Raw genomic sequence first — 19,395 nt, forward strand, 5'->3', positions numbered from 1 at the left:
CTTAGGAACATGGGCGCCCGCAGGATTTTTTGGAGGGGGTGGGTGGTGGTCGTTCACGGCCGGGAGAGTTAGTTGCTTAGTTAGTACAGTAAGCAATCTGAAGCTAAAGCTAATAGTTACTAAGCGTTTTGAATAGAATCTTGTGACATATTTTCAGCTTTATTTGCACGTTTAAACTTGAGTGCATGTGTCTGTGTGTGTGTGTGTGTGTGTGTGATTTCCAGGGGGTCACGTGACCTCTGCTGTGGGCGCCCATGTATAGGAAGCAAAATATTAGAACGAACGCAGTTCCTGACGTGTTGCGAAGCTGTTCCGATAACACATAAGGTCCTTTTTATTTGGCTTTGGTTTTGACGCATTCGGGTATTTGGGGCTGTTTTTATATTTTAATAAAAAGAGTACCTCCTTTATTGTACTGTCTTTCACGATTTCATACAATAAATGTTGATTATTTTATAGATGATACATGTTATCTAGACTCCCTTTCAGCTTTCTGTGTCTGCATATTTAAATGGGGAGTGTGATTGGCGGAATCGTTAAAACAACATTTCCTTCAAATAATTGATCTTATCAACTCACTGCAATCATTTTCAAGCCAGACATGGATTTTACAGTGACTGCACAGATGCATGGGACACTTCATATGGTTAAGTGGACTATGGCCGCTTAATTCTTGCACTATTTTTTTTCCACGAAGAAAATGTTTCCTTTACACTAAATGCTCTTTTTGCTTAAAATAATCTTTATGAAAAGACTTGTCCAGGCGATATTGTCAAAATCTTGACCAGAAAGTGACAACTTTTTTCACGTAAAATTGGGTGTATACTGTCTGAACATATAACAAGGAGATATTTCATCAAGGAACATTTTTACACGTAGATTTGACTCTTTTGGGGCAGAAAGTTAATTTTTCTTGAAGTTGTATGGTTTACATCAATAAAACGGTGTTTTTTTTTTTAAAAAAAGAGAAGAAAACAATCAGTCTTAATAAAGACTGTATAATGGCTGCAAACATCATTAAATACGCCATCATTTTGTAGGAAACCGTCACTGGGTGAATGGGGCCACACAAAAAAGAATGGGTTATATAACCATTAATCAGCTGAGATAAAAAAAATAAAAAAGCACCGCCTTCGTTTAATACCCTGTAAAATATGCGCTATCCCCAAAACCCCGTCGACATAAAAAGTACATCTACTGTTGTTGATCTATTGGCTATTTTCATATAGTACACACGAACCCTTGGCAAGGCACCAAGATCGGAAAGCTGGATTAGGACGGTAAAGACAGACTGTGTGTGTGTGTGTGTGTGATTTGGATTTTTAATAACAATTTTCAGTCATATCGCTACAATGTCTACAATTTGACGGTTTATAGTGATGTCTAGCACTGGGGCATCATGCCGCAGACATATTGCCTCTTAATGCTGAGCGCCAGGCAAGGCAGCTGTTAGTTCCATTTTTATAAATCTTTGGTACGACTCGGACGGGGTTAGTCCCCGTCCGAGGCGGACGCTCTGACCACATAGGACACCAGCGCGATCAGCATATTTTGGTACTACTTAGGTAAATATGGTAAGGTTTAATAACCCTGGTGTTCGGCAGGGGTGGAGGGAGTTAGGGGAGTCGCAAAATCTTAATGAAAATGTTAGTTTTCCTGAAAATGTGTCGTGATAAAACAAATGATGTCACTTTTTTACGACAAAAAGAACCTTTACGTGTTAATACTAACCGTTCACCAAAAATGCATGTTTTCTGAAGAAAGTGGAATATTTTTTTATGAATAATGTTATTTTTATCATGAACAGTGTGATTCTCTTATCGAAATAACAATCTTCATACAAATGTTATTATTTTCGTTTTTTATAAATGAGATAACTTTGCTTTAAGGAAAAAATATTTTGTAAAGTAACTCCAATGTGCACGTTATTTTCTTAAAAAAGGTGGTACCTATTTCGTTAAGAGATTGACAACGTAAACGTTTAAAAAAATTCTGAAGAAAACAGTATCTCCACAAAAAATACTTCTTCGTCAAAAAGGCACTTTTTAATGAAATCAGGCAAATTTTATGCAAGTTGGTTTTGTAAAAAGAAAGAAATAAAACAAACCACAAACCAAAATGTTACTCTATTGACACTGACAACCTTTAAAACCTCAAATTTATTTCAAACTAAAATATAATTTTGAAAATTGTTAGTAATGTGAATAATATTTATATATTTTATATACAGAAGTATTTATCTTAAGACGAACGCTGATTTAAATGAATTTTATTTTCTAAAGAAACAGAAAGAGGGAGTACGAGTTATGAAAGAGAATTTAAATTATATTCCCAATCGCTGATGTAAAAATCAGGAAAAAATAGTAACTTTCTGATGAATCATCTATTATTAAAACTAATTAAATGCAATTAAGCTGAGATAATTTATATTATCACATTTTCACCTCTTTATTTTCATCATCTGTATTTATAAACGTCAGTGTCATTATAAATTAACAGAAACAAGGAACGCTGAATTTTCTTATTTCAAACTAAACAAAAGGTACATGCTTTTTTGTGTGATTATTTCATTTCTGTTATAATGATGTATGTTCTTTTCCAGCGAAAAGGTTTAAAATATATTTTCATTTTATTATAATATTTAGATTTCCGTCAGACCATATGTTTTCATTCTAACCACCACCAATTTGCTTAAAGAAGAAAATTTGTTATTATGAATGTCAGCAGCTAAATTAAGGGTGATACGTGAACAAACAAACTGTAGTTAGATAAATCCCGCCAGAGTACTTCTAACTTTGTCAAAATAGGTCACAGTTACCGCCTTTTTAAAATCTGGTGAGCGCATGCACACACGCTTTTACCTCTTACGTAAGCATCCAAAACATGTAAATTGTAGTTGTAATATCTATTTTTTGCTAACCTGTATAAGTTTAGTTTGTTTATAAAGGAGTGGGAGAAGCAGGCGAGATACAGCATCTACAGACTTTCATGTTGACATGTTGATTTATTCTTAGCACGGACCTTCCGTATATATATATATATATATATATATATATATATATATATATATATATATATATATATATTATAAGGATTTTAGAAGATAGTAACAAAAGTCTTTAAAATGAATTGATTTCACGAATATGAAGCAGACTGTCTTCGACCGGCCAGAGTTCGTGCCTCAATGTGAATTTTAACGCTTGCATTATAATACTGCGAAAGAGACATCAAATTCCTTTAAAAAGTCATCAAATTCCTCTGAAAAGTGTTCATCTATGTCTACTTAATTTATTAATTATTGCAAAAATTTTTATAAACCTCTTCATTCTTTGCGAACTACTGTTTTTGTCCGAACGTGTCAAAATTTGTCTATTTTCGTAAGTTTGTCCATGGTTCGTGGGTTTTAAAATAATGTGAAAATTATCCAAAGATATCGAAATCGATTTTTAAGATGTCCCTGCGTAATTAGTATTTGCATCTGCAATATATGTTCAACAAAAAACATATTGACTGCAATAAAGCATTTATAAATAACGATGGCAAAAATATTACAATGAAAGCTTTTTTGGAGTAAAAATATGGCGCATGTAACAAAACGAAGCTTTTTGATAAAGAAAACTATCATGCTAACAGCGGCCCTGGCTTGACCAGCTAAATACTCACTGTACGGCCGCAAACTGGAGTAAAATATGCATTAGTTAAGTTAGACATTTTCATTATTTTCTTTGCTTTAAATTGTAGTCTTATTTGAATTTAATTTTCTTGAATATTTTTTAATCAGCACTTTCACTGTTCGGATTCGGCCAGTGTGGGTATGTGAGAAAGCTTGCTCTAAGCTTCTCGAGGGTCGGTGGTTCTTTCCAGGGATTTCCCGGGTTCCTCCTCCACCATTAATACTGGCCGCCATGTATAGCCTATCGTGTGCTGAAAAATGGCGTTAAACCCTACAACAACAACCGTCAATGTTAACCAACGCTAGTTAATAATTTGGTAATTTTAGCACATCAAAACAAGCACAGAAGGTTGCGAGAAGAATGGCGCACGAAGCAAGGACGGGCACGAAGTTAGGATGGTTCATAATAACCGTTTCAGTTCGCTCGCTTAACAATGACTTAACGATGACACGCCATCTTGTCGTGACGCTATGAAGTCATTATAAAGTACTAATAACTACGGACTTTAGCCTAAAGTTTAAGGCAGTTCAAAGTGGTCATTATTAATGTCCATGCCTTTTGTTTTCTAAAATGCAGTGGGAAATGCAGAGGACGATAAGACTGCGTCGTCGAGGTAATACTTTCTGATTTTGTCTTTGACATTAAAACGTTTCTGGCGCAAAAATAATGGAGAGCTTTACACTAATCGGAACATCTTCGTTTATTTCCGATAAGAGTCGACTTTCTGAGAGATTCTTGAATGATCTTTGTGATTCCGAAATTGATAACATTTGGACGGAAGAATATCCGGCAAGATGAGCGAAGCATAAATAACATTTGATGACGTTTCGACCACAATAAAATATAATGTACCTTCTATTTGTAATGCTGATCTGTAACTTTTAAATGAGGTAATTAAAGAAATCATCAGGTTTCAAGGCCAGAAAATGTAACTTACGTTACCATAGATGATGACGTGTCATCGGGTCTTATGACGTCAATAAAGTTATTGTGATTGTTATAATAATCACGGTTTGAAGGCAGTTAAAATAGGCACTATGTACAGATGGTGTTTATTTTTTTTTTTCCGAGCATGCGAAAAAAAAGGCTGATAATATTTCAGTTGAACACAACCCTGACCTGGCTCTCGCAGACAGAACGAGACATAATGATGTCCTAATGTTTACTCATACGCGATACAGCGAGATTTATGTAGATAATGATGAGTAGTATACAACAACATAATAACACTGATCTACTTTTAATTCAAAGGAAATTAATTAAATCACTATTTAAAAGTTTTTTTTTTCTTTTTAAAAAACACGAGAAAAAGCATTCTTTCATGGTAATGAAATAAACACATTCACTGCAGTCATTTTGTAATACAAAAAGTTATTCCTCATTTATAAGAGAACCCAAAGAGGATACATCAATACGGAATTCCTTTACTAAAAAGAAAACTATCAGGAAAGTTATTGTCTGTTTGCAAGAACAAGATACTGGTGGTCTTATATACTAAGCTCATTCGGTTCCATAAATCGGAACACCTCGTGGATTTTTTTTATTTTTTATTTTTATTTTTTTAAATAATCTATCCGTACCCCACACTGTGGGTTACCTCTCCTTTTTAGGATGTTAACACTGTCACAATGCTGAGAATTTTGTGGTAACATGAAACCTACAAAATACAGTACCCTTTGTTAATTTTCTTATGGTTAATTTAGACAGTTCGGTACAGCATTGACAAGCCATCTCAATCCATATGCAAATGTACTAAATCTGTGCTGATGTGTGACGTAATGTAACTTTTGAGGGCAAATACTACACATGTGTATGCAAAGGCAGCTTTTGTAATATCCCGAGGGTGAGTGTTTTCCGATCATGGTCGACGGATCCATACTCCTCGATCAGAACGTCGCTCGGCTATTTCCGTCGGGTCATAAAATAAATCGGAAATGGCCGAACAACGTTCTGATCGTCTATTCCTCATAGTAGGTTACCTCTCCAGAGATCTCTGATAACGCCGCTTATTTCCTTACTCACTCACACTTGCCTATATTTATATGACTGAGAGGAACCCGTAAGTTGGTCAACTTATTTCTAATCAGTTTACCCTGCATACATTTTCAATATGGTAATAAACTATTTAAACCAACGTAACTACACACTTTAATGTAGGTACTTGCTCATTTATAAATCATAGCACACATATAAGTAAAGCGACATAACATGCATACGAGTTTGCATGCGTACGTGCGTACTTGCTTACCTTGCACAGAAAATTACTTGTACGTAAATCATACAATTGTTTTACCACTTGACTGTATAGCAGTATGCAGATCAGAAGTTAAGAGATTCTAAGTGTAAAACACTTGACTTTCGTAGCAAATGATAACTGAGCATCCAGGTCCCTCACTGAATGCTTAAATACTGTACACAACAAATACGTTTTTTATACACACACATACACTCAAAAGATAACATTTTCCTCAGCAATGCGCTAGAGATGATAATGAATAAAGAAAGGATAAGTAAAGAAGAAAAGAAAAAACAAAAGAAAAATCGATGTGCTTAGGGAAATACCTCAAGGGAAATTTGTTGAAATTGCTTTGTCCTTTCCAATAAATGTCAAGGGTTCTGTCTTGTTATTAATTTAATAAGCTGATTTTATTGTGTTTTTTCAAGAGCTCCAATTCATCAATATTTCAAAAAACCGAACGAATAAAGTTTGTTTAAACTCCTTAAGCTGATGTACACCGCATATATTGTAACGTGCTATAAACATTTTTTATTGAATAGAAGCTACATTGTGATTCAAGCGGAAAATATAAAACGTGTGCTATCACTTTAAATTAAGGAGAACATATTCATTGTTTGGCTTATTGTGACTTCGTGGTGGAGGTGTTAGTTTTCGCAAATAGTGAAATAGTATTGAACAACATTTTACAAAAACATAGGGCGTGTTTAAGCGTTTTGACCAGAAAGGTTGTTTACTCATAAAATGTTGTTCGTGCGTGTTGGTGATATTTTCCATTAGTAAAAAAAGAAAAAACAAACGGATTTATGTTTAGAAAATCAAATAAACATAGGTTACCAAACCCTGAGTGATTATTCTTTGTCCTATCACTGCTTCTGATCAAATACCGCTAAACACTAAAACACTTCCCATGGCGCATTGATAAATCCCTAAACCTCCAAAAGAGAGAGAGAGAGAGAGAGAGACAGAGACAGAGACAGAGACTCAAAATGCTATTTTCTTAAAGTGATGAACCCCCTTTGCTATAGACCATTTCACGGTTGTTATCTCCCCTTGAAAAACACCAGAGGGCGTCTCGGTGCAACTCACATATGTAGATCAAGAAATTGTGACAAACCGCTCACATTCCGCAACCAAGGTCGATATCTCACTATCTTAAAAAGAAATTCTATAAATATTTGATAAATTTGTTTTTACATCTTTTTAGTTTTTTCGCCAACTTGCGACCGCTCTGGTGGCCTAGTGGTTAGAGCGTCCGCCTCGGAAGCGGGAGGTCGTAGTTTCGAACCCCAGTCGAGTCATACCGGCTACGTTAAAAATCCATTTTCTAGCACACACACACACACACACACACACACACACAGAGCCATGAATAATTATTAGTCATTTGCTTCTTGATTCTTTGCACGTATCAATAATTATTCGCTCCGGTGGCCTAGTGGTTAGAGCGTCTGCCTCGGATGCGGGAGGTCGTGGATTCAATCCCCGGCCGAGTTTATTTCCTTGAACGGTTGGAATTTTTAGAGTATATAATTTGGAGAAATATCGATGTTAGACACACTATGCATGTATAGGACATTTGTGGCTGTCATCTATCTGCCTGTATGTCTCATTTCATCTGGTGCATGGGTATGTATATGCTTGAATGAATGTGTGTTTGCATACGTATATTACATAAACATACTCCTGGTTACAAACGAGTATATAATGGTGATAAGATTGATAGATAAAGACAACAAATATGATTATTTGTGAGTATCCATTTATTATTGACTAAAGAACATGTTCTTACAAACAGTCTCTATTTTTAAATCATACTGTCTACAATTTTACATCCGATCATGTGGAACAATATTGATTCAATATGCGAACCAAAGTAATAGGACGGTATCTGCGAAAAAATTGGATCTTTTAAACTTACATATTTGATGGAAGGAAAGTTAAACAGAATTAAACTAATTTTAAGACGGCTGTTCGAGATGAATTTGCTGGTGGCAATTAGAAATATTGTCTAAAGACCCCAGAAAATCTGAAAATTGTAAGCTATTTACACCCAAATATGAATAAATATTCCATCTGCATTAATTACACTCCTTTATCTTTATGATAGCTAATGTAATTATTGCTTTGTTAAGTGACTCTGAATACATTCATATACTGTGTTCCATTTTAAAAACTCGTGTTATAATTTTCTTATCGAACTCGTGTTATAACTTTCATAACTCGTTTTATGAACGAAATATTTTAGCCTTGAGAAAATAACTGAGAAAGAAGGATATATGAACGTATGAAAAATGCAAATTGTTGAGATGGTTTTTGTTAAATTTATGCATCCAAAAATGTGCAATAAATGTATAAAATAGCTTACAAATAGCTTCCTAACCAAAGTGAAATCTTCCTACAAATGTATCTGAAATTATGGATAATGAATCTATATTGTCTGTTATAATATAAATACGGACAGTGTATTTAATTAAATTATTTGATATGATTTAAGTATAGACAGTAAATATTATTTAATTATCCGATATAATGTTAGTATGGACACCGAATCTAATTATCTGGTGTAATGTCTATAATTATTCCCCTAGTATGAACAAAAGATGTTTGACATATATAATTTATTCATTGGTTTAACCATAATGATCTGCAGTACAGCTAAGATTCCTTCCTCTGTTGACTTTATGTTTCCCTAACCAAGAGTAAAACGGTGCGAAATTCTTAACTATCCGGAACTGGAAATTGTATACGGGCATGCGCATTGGAGCTAAGGGAGGTAATTTTAAGCGCTACGATCAGTTGCAACCGTGAAACCCTCTTTACTCGCTGTATCCAATGTCTTCCTAACCAAAAGAACAAACCAGTTTATTGTGGATTAACTCCAGGCATACCTCTAAGAATATAAGCACAAAATCAGTATTATTTTACTGTGGCCTATAGAAAAGACGGACTCTTAGAGCATGGTTTCCATATTTTATTGTCTTGTTTTGTATTTATACAAGCTGCCACTAGCTACTTGTGTAACAAAAAAAACGTAAGAACATAATCCACCCCAAAATAAACATCGATAAAAAAATTGGAAACAAATGTTGAAAAACTTCTTATGATACAATGTTTCCCTAAACATAGCCACAGCAGAATTTTATTATTCACCAAGATACATTCTTATTTCGAAACGCAACTACCACGATCAGCTGATTTTTGCAACTTTTCTTGCAGAATCTCCTGGTCTTAATTTTGCCAAATTTTTTTTATAAAGATTTATCAAAAAATAATAGAGAACAGATAATCTCTAAGTCAAACCGTCAAGACAGCAGATATATCACAGTTACATCGTATTATCATTTTACACTTCTTTCCTCTAAAGTTTAACTCAAGATGAACACAAGGACAACTGAAAACGAGGTTTGCCACACAGTCAAGCGGTCTGTGCAATAAGCGACGTTTTTGCAGCCTCATCTAGGGAAACAATTTGCAAGATAAACATAAAATAAAATAAAATAAAAGAAGTAACATAGGAGTAAATCACCTTTTCACATTATAAAGTGAATTTTATAAACGGATACTGAATGGTTGAAAATCTCTGATTTAGTGTCTTAAAAATCAGATGTTTTGCCAAGCCATCCGAATCTCTGCCTTTCTGTGGAGAACACTTACAGGCAAAGAAGCAAATTTGTTGAATTTATCCCCACCCATCCACCTTATTTACGAAACACGTTAGTATTTGTAATTTGATATTATCATAAAGTTTGATTCAAGGACTGTGACATTCGTGACATATTTTAGAAGAGATTTACAAACGCAACAAGCTAAACTCATTAAAAGGGGAAAATTTAAACTGCAGAGATGGACACCAAAGAAAGTAAACTTCGATCATAACCTCGAAAACTGGACCTACCCTGTGGTAAGCAAAGTCCTGTAGATGATACAATGTATCGACCTACAGTTGTATCAATGTATGAAATAGTGTGACGGACACAAGGACATACTGATGAATAAGCAAACTAAATTAATTGATAGGCTGGATGAACATACGGAAAGGCGCATACTATACTTACCATTTTTAGCATAAAGCCGGGGAACAATCAGTTTATCTACTGTTACGGTGGTTTTCATTCCACGGCAAATCAGGTTATGAATTCTGTCAGTTTACAGAGGGCATGTAACAGGACAATAATGTATTGTGCACGTTAAACACGTGCAGCTGGTTGCCACATACTAAGTCGTGTAGAAATTGAAAGACGCCTGCACCTGTTCGCAGCGTGTATTATTAGAAATCTAATTTTGTCTACATTTGCTATGCAGATTAATAACAAAAATCCCAGAGAAATCATTTTTTTTTGTACAATATCATGTCAGTGAAGAATTTGCTTGTCTTGTTGACGTAAACAGGCCAAGTAATATTGCGTAGGTGTTGTTACAGTTGCAGTGAGCATTGTTTTGTCACAAAATCTTACTTAGAGTAGTCTTGTTAAGGAACAAGCAAACAAACTGACCAGATCTAAACAAAACGAAACTAAATGAAGTTGTGTCTGTGGGTGTGTGTTTATGCGTTGATTGTGTGTGTGTGTGTGTGTGTTTATGCGTTGATTTTAACGTTGCATTAAAAAATGCAGTCATATCGCTACAATGTCTGCAGTGTGACAGTTTATAGTGATGTATGGTATGGGGCATAATGTCGGACAAGAATCATGATGTCCCCCGCCCCCACCCACATTATCCTGACACCAGGCCGACCAGTCATAACACTAACCTCACAATATTGTGCGCCTAGCGAGGCAGATGTTAGTATCACTTTAAAGTCTTTAATATGACTCCGCCGGAGGTTCGAACACGTCACCTCTCACGTCCAAGGCGGACGCTCTAACCACAAGGCCAGAGAAGCGGTGAAGTTGTGTAAAACTCATCTCATACAAAACTAAACTAAACAAGTATAATCTGACTTTATGTACATTACACCCAACGAATCATAGAAAACTGACGTTAGAATAAACTAGCATGTTCTAACTTCACCAAGAATACACCTAAAGAATCTGACACAAAGTCAAGTTGAACTAAACTAGCATGTCCTAACTTCACCATCAATACACCTAACGAATCTGACACAAAGTCAAACTGAACTAAACTAGCATGTCCTAACTTCACCATCAATACACCTAACGAATCTGACACAAAGTCAAGTTGAACTAAACTAGCATGTCCTAACTTCACCATCAATACACCTAACGAATCTGATACAAAGTCAAGTTGAACTAAACTAGCATGTGTCCTAACTTCACCAACAATACACCTAACGAATCTGACACAAAGTCAAGCTGAACTAAACTAGCATAACATAACTTCACTTACATTTACACGCAAGCAATCAGACAAAAGTTCAGTTTGACTTTAAACTGAACTCGCTCATCTTACATGAGAACAACATGGGCCATTAGCAAGTATACCTCAGTTTTATTTAGCAGTGGGAATTGCTCAACTTCATCACAAGTTTTTGTTCACAATTTAGTAATCTGAAAGAAATTCAACCTCCAGTAACTTTTAAATGTTGACTGTAATTCAGACCTTAGACAGTACTGCCCAGCTTTACAAAAACATAGTGTAGCAAACATAGAAACACACCGTTATATTTCCACTAAATAAGCAAATGTCTCAATTTCATTATTTCAAATCAATAGGCAGTCAGAGGGAGATAATATTTGGTGAATTTCACAGATTTGACTCACAGCTCCAAATTGAGTTTTCGATACTTGATTTTATATCATGCCGTGATCACAGACAGTTTTAAGAATGATTTGAAGAAGGCATTGTTTTCCCTGATGATTCCAAATGTCAATTTTCAACCAATCTGAACATAAACAGATGTTTAGTTCTTTAGTAGAACTCGAACAAAAGTCAACGTTATCATTTACAGACATTTTTTTTATTGCTTTAAATTTACTTTAATTTTCTACGCTATTTTATTTTTACGATTTATTGAACTTTTCTGTGCTGAACACAAAGTCAGAAAATGATGGAATACATTCAATCACAGACATACCTGAAACCAAAAGGAACCAAGTTCAAAGCTCGAATCAAGGATGATTGCAACGTGAAGATAGTAAAACATGTAACTATGATGAACATAGGATAATACAGGTCCATCGCATACTATTCGCTTGATGCAAATATCGCTGCGTTCTATCTACTTCAAATCCGGCTGCTTGGTATTGCTAACAGTATCGATAGTCGCTATTGCACCAGTATCTTTGTGTACAGATTCTGTATGTTACCAATTAGACCACTTTTTTACCAAACCTACACTAGTAGTGAAGTGGGGCGATAGGGGGACTATAGGAACTATCATTAAAAACCACCCTGGGGGGATATAGGGACAATGTAAATTTAACATGGGAAAAAAACCCTGGGGGGATATAGGGACAATGGGAATTAACATTGGGGAATAGTTCGTGGGCCTATCTAGGGACAAGGGGAATTTAACATGGGACTATAGTGTGGGCCTATCTAGGGACAAGGGGGAAATGGAACAGGGTCGGGACCCTATTTTAATAACGTCCCGACCTGATGGGTCTATGAAAATGGAACAGGAAAAAAAATTGAAACAGGGAGAAGTCTCTAATTTTTTTTAAGAAAAAAAAAATTAAAAAAAATAAAAATAAAAATAAAAATGGGGTAGGCAATGAAAGTCAAGGTCTTTTCGAGAGATTGGAGTGGCCCTGAAAAGGGCCTTTGGTTTTCCTCTTCTTCTATTTCCTCCACTTCTTCATCCATCCCCTTATCTTTCCTAATAACCCTTTCTTCTTCATTTTCTTCTTTATTTCTGACTCTGGTAACCAGTCAGGATGGCCCAGCTCTCTGAACTTGGTCTGTATCTTCATCCAATTCTGATTTAGCCTCTCAAACTCTGTCTGTTTCTTTTTGTTTTCCTGATCTTTTCTTTCTTTACTCCATGTCTCTTTAATCTTCTCTACTTCTTCCTCCATTACTTTTCTCATCAGATCTTCCCCTTTCTTCATCTTTTCCAACCCCCATTTTACATTCCTCCACTCTGTCCAGTACAATATCTTTTCTAGGAAGCACTGGACTTGGATGACATGATCCAGTGCTTCCTTCAAACTTCCCACTCTGACATAAGGTGGGTCAATGAAGCCTCTTGACTTATTGACTTTTTCTTCTATCAACCCTGCATCTCTGGCTGCCTTTAGACCTTGAACTTGACTGGTTACCAAGTCTTTCATATATCCATGCCTCCATTCCTTTTCTATTCTTTCCACCACATATTCTACATCCATTATCCAAAAATAGATGTCTCTCAATAGATTAAATAAAACTGATACTTGAGTCATTTTGTCTCAGTTATTCCGTAGAATGGTGCGAACGACGAACACTGTGGGTTCTTATACGAAAAGCGCGGACGTGAAGGAAAACATCCCCCTAAGACCCAAAACTTATATTACCAAGATTATCACTTAAAACGCGCGGACCTGAAGGAAAAGATCCCCTACTTTTCACATTTCATATTATCTACTATCCACATACGCGAACCAGCAATAAACTAACCCAAAATCTACCATCCACACACGCAAAGCATTAAAATCAAATCCCAATAATCTACTATCCACACTAACCTATGCTAGCGCTTATAAACACACAGTAATATACATAAACTCATATACTCACACTAGGAAAAAAGAGTCAGTGTTTATATTCACACTACTCTACATATACACAATGGCAAATGGATTACTATTTCTTTTCTAAAGGTTTGGGTAGCCCTGAAAAGGGCTGTTTGTTTTGAACTCCAGGGCACCTGGTTAATGATGGCACCTTCCAGGCCTGGCACCACACACACATCTTCTACTCCAGTCTCCTTTTACATTTTTTGTTGGGAGCGCAGAGGCGGAATGAGTGGCTTCAGAATCCCAATCTTCTGTCTCTGGGATTCTGAAATTTCCTTCTTGTGTCTGTGGTACAGCCAGTCTTCTCTCCTTTTCCTCCTCTTCTTTCTTCTTCTCTCCTTCTCTTTTATCCTTCCCTCTTCGACGATGGCCTCCGCGGCCAGTTCATTTAGTATGAGCCTGGCATATTCCAGGTGCACATGAAGTTCCAACAGTTTCGCTAGTCTTCTGCTCATTCTCTAGTGTTGATCAATCAACAAGGGTAGCTAGACTGCCGAGCGATTTTCGATTTATAGTTAAAGCGCGGACGTGAAGGAAAACATCCCCTAAGACCTAAAACTTATGTTACCTAGATCATGACCAAACAACGCGCGGACCTAAAAGAAACACTCACTCACTTTTTTATACTACCCATCACTATTCTAAAAAATTTTCATTGAACCAATAATGTACTATCCACATACTTAAATCAGTCAAATCAAACCCAAATCTACTATCCCCACACTTCAAACAACAAAAAACATTATCATAATCTAATATCCACACAAACGTACGTGAGCGCTTACAATCACACACACACACACACACATACACACATTTTTTAACTAACAAAAAACAATTCATGTGCTTATGCACACACTTATATGTTTTAACTTATTATAGGCAATCGATTGTTATTTCTTTTCTAGAGTATGGGGTAGCCCTGAAAAGGACTGGTTTTTTTGTGTGCGAAGTTGAAGCTAGGGCGATCTTTTATATTCTAAGAATGCGACGTCCTCTGACGATAGACTTTCTGACGATAGATCTGCTTCTTCGGAAAGAGAAGAAGAACTCTTTGGTGTCGATACGACAGTCGACAAAGCCTCTGTCAGGTTCAGGTTGTTGCTGCTGATGTTGTTGTTGTTGCTGCTCTCTCTGCTGTTTCTGAAGTCTGTACTTCTCTGTCCATTCTTCTTTCTCCCTGTTAATTTCTTCTCTGAAGAGCTCTTCTATCAGGTCTTCAGTGACTTTTAACATTCTCACAGTCTCTATTTCTTCTGGCTTCGGTATCAGACTGTGTCTGACCCTATGCAAATTCACGTAGGCTTCGTTTAGCTTAGCTAGTCTGGAGCTCATCTTCGTAGGAGGATGAGTCGACAATGGATGGTTAGACTTTGTTGTTGTTGAGTTGAATAATAGAGGTGTTCGTCTGCAATAGACATGTACCTCTGGTTTCTTTGCACACGGTGCAATTTTTGATTACTCCTGAGAGGAGGAATGGTGCCACACCCCTCAGGCATTTATGTACTCACAGAGTACTAATTGATTGGTGCCACACCCCTCAGGCATTTATGTACTCACAGAGTACTATTTGATTGGGCCGTTAGTTCGTAGACAGTAGTGGCGTGCCCAAACGATACTAAATGTAAGGCCTAAGTTTTGAGTAGGAATAGTGCAAACCCACACTCATGTATTTAGTTTGCTTTTAGTTGCCCCAGGTGTCAAACCAAGCAGTATGTAACGTCAGCAGCCATTGGCCAGCTATTACGTCACATTTAGGACACCTGGGCTTGTGGCAAGTGGAAATCGTTCCACATCTTGCCACTTTTGTACGAAATCCGAGCGTGGTAAAGGAGGACGAGGTGCTCAGCAAGCCAGCCATGGATGTTGTGTACTTCCCGAAACGCCAGCCCGTACTTATTTCAAATCAAGTCCAATTGTACTAGTGGACAATAATAAAAACCAATAATGTGTAAGCCACCTCTGTAATTATCAAATTTTGTGAGTTTATCAATTTTGAATGACTTTTGATTGAACAAGTTTGAATTTTGTGTACGAAGTGTACATACTTGTAAAAAATAGAATACCAATCGGTAAGTCAATGTGACTTATTGTATGAGTTTTCCCACGCATAGGTAAAAGTTTAGTCATGAGTTTAGACGGCGGTACCAATGTAATCAATTTGTTTGTTGAAAAAGTTGACCAAAAAGGGACCCCAGTCAAAATGGGTCCCTATGTATTAATTATAGGCAATCCATGGAGCCCTTAGAAGGGCTTTTTTACTCCTGGAATGTGCCACGCCGCTCTTCCCATCGTACGATTTGTTCCGCTGTTCTCTTTTCATGTTTGATGATGTCCGGAAACAGGTAACCGTGGTGGGAGGCGATGTATGCAGCGGCTTCAGTCAGTTGGCCGAGTGGGTATCCTGTATAGGCCCGTCTGTAGTGCTGAGGGAATACTCTGGTTCCGAAGCACCACTGTGATGGTCTAGGTTGAAAAGAATCCAGGGATCGATACGCTACATATTGTACTGCTCTGACAAACTGTCCAGCAATTTTCGTAATATGTAGCGGTAGATCAAGTCCCATTTCCGTATACTTTTCAACTAGGGGGTCGATATCGTCTTCCTTTGCTTCTGCTACCTCCGCTGCCCATTCTTCGATCGGTGAGCTTTGTTCATCTTCGGTCGATGTTAATACCTCGAGGTCGGCTGCAATGTCGTCTGCCGTTGTAGTGGTTTCTTCAGGTATTGTTGCCTGGGGGGTCGGGGTGGTTGTGCCTAACAAATTGTTAAGCCTTTGCAACATATCCGACAAGGTTATAGTTGAGACTGCAGCTGGGTCAGAGTCCTGGGCCCTGTTAATGTTGACTGTAGGTATAGGTTGTACATTCAAGACTGTCGGCTGCTGTCTTGTGTTGGTTGTGGTACTCGTTGTGGTAGGGCTGCTAACATACTGGGTCTGCAATTTGTGCTCCCTCTGTTGTTGTTGCTGTTTCTTCCCTCCACGTCGAGACCTGGGCCTAATTCTTCGTTCTTCTATTTCTTTTTCTTCCCATATTAATAAGAGTGTTGTTCTCTTATGTTGAGCTCGTAAGCTCCAGCCGGAGGCTATCTTCAGACCAAGTCCATTGATTGCTCTCAACGCCTGTTGTGGGATTAAGATTTCCGTCGCTAACTCCATTGTTAGGTGTTGCTCCTTCTGTGTTCGCTGCAGACTGATGGTTAGACTTTTTTGTTTGTTTAGTTGAATTATAGTGGTGTTCGTCTGTCATAGACATGTACCACTGGTTTATGTGCACACGGTGCACTAATTGATTACTCCTTGAGGGGAGGAATGGTGCCGCACCCCTCAGGCATTTATGTACTCACAGAGTACTAATTGATTGGGCCGTTAGTTCGTAGACAGTAATTGCATGCCCAAACGTCACTAAATGTAAGGCCTAAGTCATGAGTAGGAATAGTGCAAACCCATACTCACGTATTCAGTTGCATTTGTTTATTTTAGCTGCCCCAGGTGTCAAACCAAGCAGTATGTGACGTCAGCAGCCATACGGCCAGCTATTACGTCACATTTAGGACACCTGGGCTTGTGGCAAGTGGAAATCGTTCCACATCTTGCCACTTTTGTACGAAATCCGAGCGTGGTAAAGAAGGAGAAGGTGCTCAGCAAGCCAGCCCTGGATGTTGTGTACGTCCCGAAACGCCAGCCCGTACTTATTTCAAATCGAGTCCAGTTATACTAGTGGACAGAAAAATACCAATATTGCGTTAGCCACCTGTGCAATTAGTTCAAATCCTGTTAGTCTGTTGAATTTCCTATCCCTAAACGTCCTATCTAATCTAGTACAGAAGTGTACATAAACGAACTCCCTACTATTCCTTATTTAAAGTAGTATGTCTAAGCGACATTTAGAAGGTTTGTCACTGGTAGGTTATTGATAGTTGTGAATTTTGAGCGGTGGTCCAATGGTTCAAATTTGTAGGTTTTTTTGGTAATTTCAAAGAGGGAAACCATGCCAATTTAGGTTTCCCTATTAAATAAAAGGCAACATTTTTAGCCCTAAGAAGGGCTGTTTTTAGGAGAACATCCCCCGTTTGATTTCCGCTTCCCAGCATTGCTGCGCCGTCCTTTTTTCTTCTTGGCGAATTTTCGGGAAGGCATAGCCGTGGACTGAGGCAATGTGTTGAGCCGCTGTAGAAAGCTGGTGAAGAGAGAAATCCTTGTGAGCTTTAGGGTAGAATTGGCTCAAGATTCGATGTCCGTAGTGCCATTGGTGGGTCATTGGTTGATTTGTACGTAGGGAGCGCCAGTTAACGTACGAGACTGCATTTATGTAGTGTCCCGCCTTTTTTAAATCGTCTAGTGCTGGGCTCAATCCCATGTTTCGGCATTCGGTGGTTTGATTATCTCTCGTCCCAGTTTCTTTTGTTGGTCTGGTCTCAGTTACCTTTTTGGTGCTTGTTGTCTTAACCTCAGTTTCCTTTGTTAGACTTATGGTTTTGGTCGGTTGGGTTGCCTGTGCTTCTTCTTCACTAGGGGAAGAGACCTCTAAATCCGCAGCAAGCGTGGTAGTGGGTTGCTCTATGGAGTCGTCCTCATCAAGGAGTCCCTTATTTGGATGAATACTGATTCAGCAATCTCGTCTTTTGCTTTTTCCAGTATATCCGTTAGATGTTGAAGAGTGACCAAGTTTCCTTGGTCCTTAGATGTTATTTGGTTTTGCAGTACAGCTAGATCAATTTCCTGGGCCCTTTGTTCTTTCTCCACTTCCGCTGGGGTGGTTTCTTTGTTAGGAGTTGAATGCTGTTGGCTGCTTGTTTTTTGTTGATGACTCGCTGTAGTGGGGCTGCTAACTGTCTGGGTCTGCATAATCTGCTCCCGCTGACGCTGCATATTATTTCCTCCACGTCGAGTTCTGGGCCTGTATCTTTCTTCTTCTTTGTTTTCACATATTAATAAGAGCGTGGTTCGCTTTTGTTGCGCTCTTATACTCCAGCCGGAGGCAATGTTCAGGCCTAAGCCTTTAATTGCGCTTAACGCCTGGGCGGGAATAAGTGTTTCCGTCGCTAGCTCCATTTCTTGAGATGTGATGGTTAGACTGGAGGCTACCCCGGCTTTAAAGTCAAAGCACGGACGTGAAGGAAAACATCCCTCCACGGTTCTCGAGCCGGAACGTTGAATGAGTGTCATGAGAGGGATAGTAAGAAGTTAAAGAGCATGAATCAAGATTCCTATAGCCAAACAAACCACAAAGGCAATTTTTTCCAAAATACATTTTTTTTATTCAAAATTACTTAACACTAACAAACAACTCTAACATTTTTAACAATAATCCAACAATATAACATCAAACATTTTTTTCAAATCACAAACATTTTTTCCAACTAACACATTATTTTGGACAGGGCTGACAACGTTGTGAATGAAATTGTGATTTCCACTGTTGGAAGTCATTAGGCCATTGATGCACACTACGTTTCCTAGCTTGAGACAAAAGACCAGTATAATGGTCACAAAACCATCGATCTACTTTCACATCGTTTCTAGAAGAAGAACGAGGATCAAATTGAGTCACTAAATGTTCTAAGGAATAGCCCCGACTACGATGATGCAGAAAATACACACAATATTGTCCACACACCAAGGAATCTGTGCCTTGTAATTTCACATTATTGAATCGGGTGGTCTGAGCATTTCTTCTCATAAAGTTAATGATATCGTCTTCCAAAGGGGGCAATCCATACGAATCGAAATATTCCACACATCCTTCTTGAGGAAAGTAGACGGCTACCCAGTGGGTTCCTGGGAGATGACTATCGTCCATGTTG

Source organism: Sinohyriopsis cumingii, unplaced genomic scaffold (assembly GCF_028554795.1).
Source record: "Sinohyriopsis cumingii isolate HCF-2022 unplaced genomic scaffold, ASM2855479v2 utg001237l, whole genome shotgun sequence".
In the NCBI taxonomy this organism is placed as follows: domain Eukaryota; kingdom Metazoa; phylum Mollusca; class Bivalvia; order Unionida; family Unionidae; genus Sinohyriopsis; species Sinohyriopsis cumingii.